The sequence below is a fragment of the Cupressus sempervirens genome, chromosome 2 (assembly GCF_028749045.1).
Source record: "Cupressus sempervirens isolate cs-2001-9-10 chromosome 2, ASM2874904v1, whole genome shotgun sequence".
In the NCBI taxonomy this organism is placed as follows: Eukaryota; Viridiplantae; Streptophyta; class Pinopsida; order Cupressales; family Cupressaceae; genus Cupressus; species Cupressus sempervirens.
The window spans coordinates 242,419,640-242,428,873 of record NC_143119.1 but is presented as its reverse complement, the minus strand read 5'-3'; the positions used below and the strand labels follow the sequence as shown (position 1 = coordinate 242,428,873).

At 33.5% G+C, this 9,234-nt stretch overlaps 2 pseudogenes; both read right to left on the bottom strand.

Moving 5' to 3' along the window:
* Positions 1 to 3,098: 3,098 nt before the first annotated feature.
* LOC149571948 (GDSL esterase/lipase EXL3-like) lies at positions 3,099 to 7,519 on the bottom strand (annotated as a pseudogene).
* Positions 7,520 to 7,525: 6 nt separating this feature from the next.
* LOC149571947 (putative serine/threonine-protein kinase PBL8) lies at positions 7,526 to 8,588 on the bottom strand (annotated as a pseudogene).
* Between the last annotated feature and the right edge of the window lie 646 nt (positions 8,589 to 9,234).

The window sequence follows — 9,234 nt, the reverse complement described above, 5'->3', positions numbered from 1 at the left end:
TGTTTGACTAGGATTTTTAGTTTATGCATTGTCTATGTCTTGAGTTTAGTCATCATATTGTCTGGCATGAGTGTTAGCCATGGACATTGTCCTTGTGTATTTTTATGGTTGGATCATTATCTCCATCAGCATGGTAGGAGTAGGCCTGTGGGTTCCATGTGGCTGGGAGGTGTAGCTACCTATATCACTACTAGGTACCGATACACAGAGATGGTCTCTTGTCCTAGTGTGACTGTTGCTAGATGCTTTCACTTGGTACTTCGGGTTCCAAAGTATGCTTTCTTGTGATTTATGCTTTCATTGGAATGCTTTTATATCATATTTTGATGGTGTTGTTTATTGACACATTTCCTTATTATGATGATTAGCATATGATAGATGATGTTATCCATATTTGTAGGATTATCTTATGCTTTACTTCTAGCATGTTAGATTTTCTTATGCTTATATTATAGCACATTTTATTTTTGATGTCCTTATATAATACACTAGTACGTTTGAGGTCATTTTCTGACCATTAATTGTTAAAATTTTGACCCAGTTTTCAACTAACTTTTGACCAAATTCAATCAACCCATTGGTCAAAAATTTTCTCGTTGAAATTTTGACCAACCTACTAGTTGGTCAAAATTTTAACCAATATGTTGGTCGAAAACTTTCAAACATGTTGGCACAAGTTCTACCAAGCATTGGTCAAAATTTCAACCAATGGTGGTAGAAAACTGTACAGCATTGGTTGAAACTTCAACCAATGCTTGGTCAAAAACTGCCAAGCATTGGTCAAAATTTTGACCAATCTTTGGTAGAAAACTACCAAGCATTGGTCAAAATTTTTTTTGAGGCTCACACTTGTTAAGGTCCACTTCAACAATGACCCTTCCTATGAAATTGTTGTCTAAAAACTTTCTAATGAGATAATGTGTTATGAGCTCTTCATTAATGGGATGGAACGTGAATCCAAGAGGTAGTTGTGCATCACCCATATCATGACTATAACTAAATTTAAGAGCCTCCATTATTGAATTCTCTTCCCTATCACCCATATTCATATCCTATGAATATGGGTGATAGGGAAGAGAATTCAATAATAGAGGCTCTTCCTATGAGTATGGGTGATAGGGAAGAGAATTCAATAATAGAGGCTCTTAACTTTAGTTACAGTCATGATATGGGTGATGCACAACTGCCTCCTGGATTCACATTCCATCCCACTGATGAAGAGCTCATAACACATTATCTCATTAGAAAGGTTTTAGACAACAATTTCACAGGAAGGGCCATTGCTGAAGTGGACCTCAACAAGTGTGAGCCTCAAGGAGGGTTCAATTCCCTCCTTTATTATTCACTTTGTGTATAATCCCACACACCCATTTGATCTCGAATGATGATATGTATTGAATTCTAAGTGTCTGTGCTAAGTGCTCCAAAACCATCCATTTCATGCCTTCATCTGTACACAATGTCTTTCTGGTTTCTTTCTACTTGCACGCCCATTTCATTTCATATGATCATCTAAAAATTGTGTCACTCTAAGCTCTTAATTATTTCCTCTTGATTGATCATCTCATAACTATTGAATGAGAGCTTTGGGATAAGCTATAGGCATCCATCAAAGCATAAAAGATTTTGTCAAATGATGTAGATGAAGTAGTAGCATTTTCCTTGGAAGACACGCTTGCCAAATGGAAGCATAGATAAGTCATGTGAACTGTTTGACATGATGCCTGAATGTAATGTGGTCATCAAAAGCTATGGTTGTTGGATATGCACAAAATAGATATATTGAGAGAATATGTTTTTTTAAGTTGCAACTACCCTGGTAGACATGCATGCAAAATGTGGAATGATAGGTAAGGTGTTTGAACTATTGTATTGACTGCTTCCATGAAATGTCATCTAATGGCAAGCCAATATTGCAGGATATGCATATTGTCCCAGTAAGAATCATTATACAAGGAATAACCTAATTCTTCATCAAAGAGCTGCAAATATCAAAGTACATAAATGAACTGACAATGGAACCACGAATAATCATGATATATATCAAGCAGCATCATAAGCCCGAAAAAATTAGACATGCTACAAGAACCTCTAGGTACCCAAGGCATAAATCACTTATAAGCAAACCATTGAATTCTTTCTTGAAAGTGTAAAAGCTAGGGTAGGTACAAAGCTATACCACATTACTTAGATCAAAATTCATAAAACCTAGGTACTAGGTTTAAAAAATTAAAGGTTCAAAACCACCATGTTTGATAAAAAAAAAGTCCAAAAACCATAATTAATTGGTCCAAAAAAATGATTTGTTTAGGAGATCAATAAAAATTGGAAATCTAGAACCCAAGAAAGAATTCGCTAAAATTTGTGTAGGAATTAAAAAGCCAAGGATGAATTGGACAAATTTGCCTGGTGCAAAAAATCTGGATCAAGTTGAATTTGATTTAAAACTGATAAGATCTGGTAACTACGTAAGAAAGTCCTCCATCTGACACTTTAGCATGAAAAGTCAATCAAAATCAAAGACAACATGAATAGAACACACTTTGCACTAGGACATATACCATAATTCAATTACCTATTAAACAGGTATTTCAACCTGAAGAAAATGGGGATAATAAAATAGAGCAATCATGCAAAATATTGGAAGCCTATCATGCAACTACCTATAGAACTTCTGATTTCACTGCCATAAACATTAGATGCCTACAACCAAAGAATATCTTCCTTGATTCTAACATCCACATCCCATAATATGATTTAATTTCTCATCCCATAGGCTTTGACTCAATCCTTGATTAGGCAACTACCATAGCACATTAATACAAACTCTAGTCAAATGTTCAAAAATCATTTCCCACAACTTTCTACAACTATTAGTATTTCCTACCTATCAAACAAAAAGCTAGCAAATATACATGATTACCTGAGTCAACAAGCCATTTTGAGACAAAAAAAACTCCAACTAAAGTCTAGCTTGCTAGATTTTCAAGAAAAGCAAAGTTGAAACTAGATCCCATACCTCCAATTGGTTGACGTGAACCTTGATGTGGTAAATGCCCCCCAATGGGACCACCAACACTTCCACATCTTGCAACAAATCATCTATTACACTTCACTCTTGCATTCTTGTCTCCTGATGATGGATCTTGTAGTGTAATCTGAAACATTGATCCTAAAAATACCATACACAATCAAATTGAAAAACAAAAAATTTACTTTTCAAATAGATTAATGTTGATGTAGCTACAATATTATGCTTTCCACAAATTCATTTGACCCAAAACATTGATGTTAAACCACACGTTCATTTGATCCAAAACATTGATGCTAAACCACAAATTCGTTTGATCCAAAATCATGATGCTAAAAATATTTACACAATTGAATTTAAAAATCAAATTATAGTGTCATTCGAACTTACCATATCTAAAGGGATAAGCAACATCATCCACTACAATGTCATAGATGTCTGAGTAAACAATAGTTGATCCTAGTAGTGAGCTCTCCAAGTTGGAGAGAACAGGTGCCCAGTTTCTGTTGAAGTAGGGTGATGCATCATTTATTCTTACATTGCATGGCCTCCCTACCATAGCAAGAAATGTTCTTTCTGAAGGTGAACATCCCAAGATGGACAACCCTGCTACTATGAACTTCTTGGCTCCAGCATTGTACAGATCCTAGCATGGTTACTGTTAACATTTCCTATATTGAAGAAATAACTAACACCTCAATCAATATTCCTTGCAGCCAAGTAGTAAAGTGCATTGCTTACAATACTTGAAGCATGCTCTACCCCAACAATGACTTTTATTCGAGATATATATTCCTTGAAATACTGCACTTGCTTCCACAATGCTATCACATTCTGCACAACCCCCAAAAAATATAAAAGCTCTCAACCCAAACAACAAATTACCCACATTACATGCATTGATAATGTAACCATTTTAATGCTTGAATGGAAATGCTTTAAAATGACTTGTTTATGCCTACCCCAAGCTCTACAGTAAAATTATCATAGCTAGAGCCAGCTGAAGTGAAGCTTACTCCTGTAAGAAAATCATCTGAGGTGAGACTGTCATCCAGATATGCTAGAACTACTTCTTTGATGCCCAATGCAGATGCTTTAGAAAAAACTCCACATGATCAATACTACAAGGGAAGAAAATATATCATTTCAAGTAGGAATACAAACTTGTTTGATGACATGGAAAAGGAAAATATTTCAACCACTGCAACTAGTTTTTGAATTTAAATACAAGAATTAGATTTTTAAAATAGACCATCCAAAAAAAACTAAAGGTGGTGGTTTTGCTATGGATTTGAACACTGGATATTGACATTTGTACTAGTGACAAGTTAAATCATTTCAAGAAAACTATTTTCTCTTATATGACATCATTTTCTTTCCATCAGTTCTCTTTTCTACCATCCACAAAAAAATCTAATAACAAAAACTCAAATGTCACTATTTGAACCAATTAACAACAAAGTAATTATAGTAATAACAAGCCAAGCTTCAACTGATGCTTGGTTTATGATAAACCATTGAAACTAAAAACAATAACCATATGCAATTATTGCTTCATATCTAAACAAAATCACAAGTTGCAAAATAGAGATAGTTTTGCGCACTAAAGGCATAATTATCATCAAGGCAAAGCTTCCAGACTTAAGAACAATATTCTCAAAAATGACTTTTCAAATTAAAATCAGTGATAAGGGCACCATCAAAATGACAATCCAATCCTCAATTGGGAAGTGGTTTTATAATAAATAATTGGAATATAAAAACCTTACTATTTTCAATAATTGTCTTATATTAGGCCAAAACCACAAAATGTTGAAAAGAAAAATTGCCTGAACTCTAAACTTTGAAGGTGTATTTATTATTGAAGTAACATGTTAAAACTTAAGACACATAAATCATTGATAAGTAGGAGATATTTTCCACATCAAGTCAAATTCTGATATTGCTATCAAGATTCAATAGTGTAGTTTTTGAGTCAAACTCATTGAACCATGATTCATGCATAGTAGTTCACACAAACTCATTTCTCATGAGAATGAATGGAACTCTTAGCACTCATTGCATCTAGGTAGTGCTCACAAAGGTGAAGCACCACGACTTCCTCAAAGGCTCACCCATTCCAATACTACTCCGGCTCAAGCAAGCTTAACTAAGGAGTTTCCTCCATGGTTTAAACCACTCTACTTGTAATCCCATTTGCAAAACCTACAACAAGTGTTGTGCCTTATGAACCATTCATTACAAAGCTCTTGAGCTCATCAATAGATAAGCCTAAGATATTTTCCACAGCAAGTCAAATTGTGATATTGCTATGAGGGTTCAACTGTACATTTTTTGAGTCAAACTCATTAACCCATGAATATATAATATATGACCCAAGAAAGAGGGTGAAATTTTAAATGTAATGGATTATACATCCTTTCCTCCTACTAACGGCCCTATCTAACACTTGCTCCAAAGTATGAAGCTAGGGAACTTGCATATAACTTGGAAGAGATTAAGGTTTTAGAAATCAGATATGGCTATGCATGTTCAATTATAAAAATTTCATTTCCTGAAGTTCATTTCATAACATGATTGCACATGCAAGTCTATTTCTTAGGAATCTTTCTTGTTCCAAACAATAGAGTCAGGGGTTTTGATGCTCAAATGGAACTGAGATTTTTTTTGCGTTTGTTATTTTCTTATCAACCAACAAGAGCTACAGGTTGTAAAGAAAAATAAATTCATTTCTACATAAATTTTCTTGATTCCTAATACATGTCCAACCACTCTCTTACAATAGCTAAATGATAAGTGCTCATTTTCAAAACATGCTAAAAATGGAAAAAATAATTTCAATCCATATATTAGTTACCTTACAATTCTCATACTCTGTTGTCATCTTCTCACTGTCTATCACAAAATATGGGGAAATATATCCACGGTCGAATTACATTCCCTCTACAATGTATAAATTATTTTTTGCACTTTTTCCTTCTTCAAGGGTTACTATACCCTTCCTACCAACTTTACTCAAGGCCTCTGCAATTATACTTCCACCTTCATAATTGTTCCCAAAACTTACTGTGAAAATACAATTAAGGAAAGATCATTACTAACTAGGCATGCAATGGTTTTAAAAAAAAACCATTAAAAATGGGAAAAGCATTTACTTTGGCAAGTTTCAAGAATGGCACAAAATACAACTATATCCAAGAATATATCTCAAACATGAAAATACATATCTCACATACAACCATTGCAACCACTGATAAGCAACAAGATCAAAATTATATCTAAGTTGAATCAAAAGGAATAACTAAGGAATGTTTTCTTCCAGAAATGCATAAGATAAAACATATTGGAGCACTCAAACAGCTCGCTCTAATTTTGATGAAATTTATAAGATAATTCAATAAAATTTACAAGAAAATAAACATAGGTTTTAAATTCTAACCTTGTTCATAATATGAAGAATCTCTTCAGAAATTAACATAGATGTAAATGATCATAGGTAAAGGAAGGCATGTTCTTTTACCTTAATGCCTTTCTTGGCCTTTGGCTCCTCGTAGCTTTCTTTTGAGCTCTCATCCTTCTCAAAGATGCTCCCCTCAACTTTTTTTGTCGCTTGCTGCATTTTAGTGGCCTAAAAATATGAAACACCACAATAATTATCAGGATTATGAAACATACAAGAATATATATAGAGAAAAAACACAAGCTTTACCTTTCAAATATTTTCCATGTGAGATTATAGGCTATAAATCCAATGATCAGAAATGTGAAATATGCAATGAGGCAATTACATGTAAGATAAACTACATAGTAATTAACAGAATAAGAGAAGTCCAAATACACAAGAATTTATATACACAGAACAAAAGCTTTACCTTTCACATTTAATCCTTATGAACTTATTGTTTGGAGAAGCTAGAGCAGTTATAATTGCATGTAGTTCAAAATAGACAACTAATATTATAAATTTCAAATCAAATTTGAAGGTGATGCATGTGTCTCATATGATATAAATTTCCATTTTTATGATATTGAGTATGTGAGATGAAATTTTGAGAAATATCAGTTCAGTTTTCAAAAAGATTAAAAATTGTAGGCATGTGAATGTATATTTCTGAGTGAACTTGTTGCACAATGTTGTGTGTAAAATATAGAAGATCAAAATTCTAAAGAGTGTTTGTGAAATATGATGCATATGTGTCAGGTGTAAGAATGAAAAACAAAAGAAGTTTCAAAGGAAACACACAACAATGTTATTATGTCACTGGAATGATTGAATTGAATAGATTCCAGCTAATTTATGTTATCCAACAGAGAGCTTAATGATGTCAGATGATAACAGATGAATCTGATTTCAGCTAATAACAGATGAACTTCATCTCCATAGTAGATAGTAACATACAGTGACAATTCTCTGTCTGGATGTTTTAAAACCTTTTCTGCGAATAAGGATTCTTCTCCCAAAACTTTGTTTCTAGTGTTAATCACCATGGCAATCTAAGAGGCATTTGCCAAGTTACCATTTTCATTTGACTGACGATGAATCTCACATGTAGTCAAACCATTAACCACAGTATATGAAAGATATATTTGACAGATCATTAGAAATTTGGAGAGGTTCCAATATTTCAACAACATCTTTCATGAGGGGTCTGGATTTAGGATTTTGGCTAAGATAGTGATAGGCCAAATTTGCAGCTTTCTGGACTCCTTTTACAGAATATTCTCCCTCTAGTTGAGGGTCAAGTATCTGCATCAACTTCCTTTTGTCATTAAGAGATGGACGAGCCCACTCAGCCAGGTTGTATTCTCTACTAGGCCTTGTCTTATCCATTAACCGTCTACCAGTAAGAATCTCAAGTAATGCTACACCAAAGCTATATATGTCACTCTTGGCTGTCAAATGACCTGTTTATTAAAAAGTATATAAATCACTGGATAGTAGCAGGTAAGTGATTCAAGATTTCATGAAAATATTGTAAGTTAAGAATGAAAATTAACTAACTTGGCAAACCCAGTTGTGATGATAAGTGAAATAAAATAAACACATATTGCACATACAATGTGCATAACGTGCAACTAAATGTAGAATATTACTATCCTACAAGCATACCAGTCCAGATATACTCAGGAGCTACATAACCATATGTTCCCATGACACGAGTTGAAACATGAGTTTGGTCACCTTCTGGTCCATCTTTAGCAAGACCAAAGTTTGAAAGCTTTGCCACATAATCGTTCATTAGAAAAGCAGCAAGATAAGAAAGAGGTTTCATTGGCATATGGTTCAAGTGGGACTAATGTGAATCTATTTCCTAGATTTGTTTAGTAGATATTTTCCAACTAGCCCTCTACTATTGCTTTAAAACATAGCAACTAAAATATAGTTCATATTTGTAGTTAAAATGTATTTGAAAATACTAACATTATCAAGGACAATATTTGATGTCTTAAAATCACGATAGATAACTGGTTTCTCAGCATAATGAAGAAAAGCTAATCCTTTCACAACCCCAAGTAATATCTTCATTCTTGTTGACCAAGAAAGTGGAACAGACATCTCTGTAAGAATCACCAAACAAACAACCAAAAAGGGACATATAACATCAACAAATTCCCCAACAACCAGGTTATTTCAAAACATAGATATTGAGAGTCAGTTCACGAAAGTAAAAGGAAATTATACATACAAGTGCAATCAAATTCTTGATTTGTTCAAAAACTATTTTCATTTTCATTATATAGGATATAATTACAAATATCAACCAACTTAGCAAAATGGAGATTGCAGTAAAAATGGTTTTCCAGGGGTCATAGTGGCTCCTATTTTCTCTTACCGAGCAAATAGGCTCATAACAATGAGAGCTATGTCAAATGACCCTATGTGAGTCCAAGCTAAAACTAGTGGCACTTACTTTCAAATGCCACCAATCAACAATGAGATCAAACCAAGTTCAACTAGCATTATTAAATAATAATGTAAGCCAACAGATGATATCAAAGAGGCATGATATCCAAAATAACACCATCTAAAAGTCTAAAACCATTGTGAAGTATGAAAAATATTATTTCAAACAACTATAACATCTATATTAGCAAAATTAAATGCATCAACGCATACCCCTTGATAACTCTAATAGCAAAATTTCTCAATCACTAAATAATATTTGAAAGCGATAATTAAATATCACAAAATAAGTCTTATA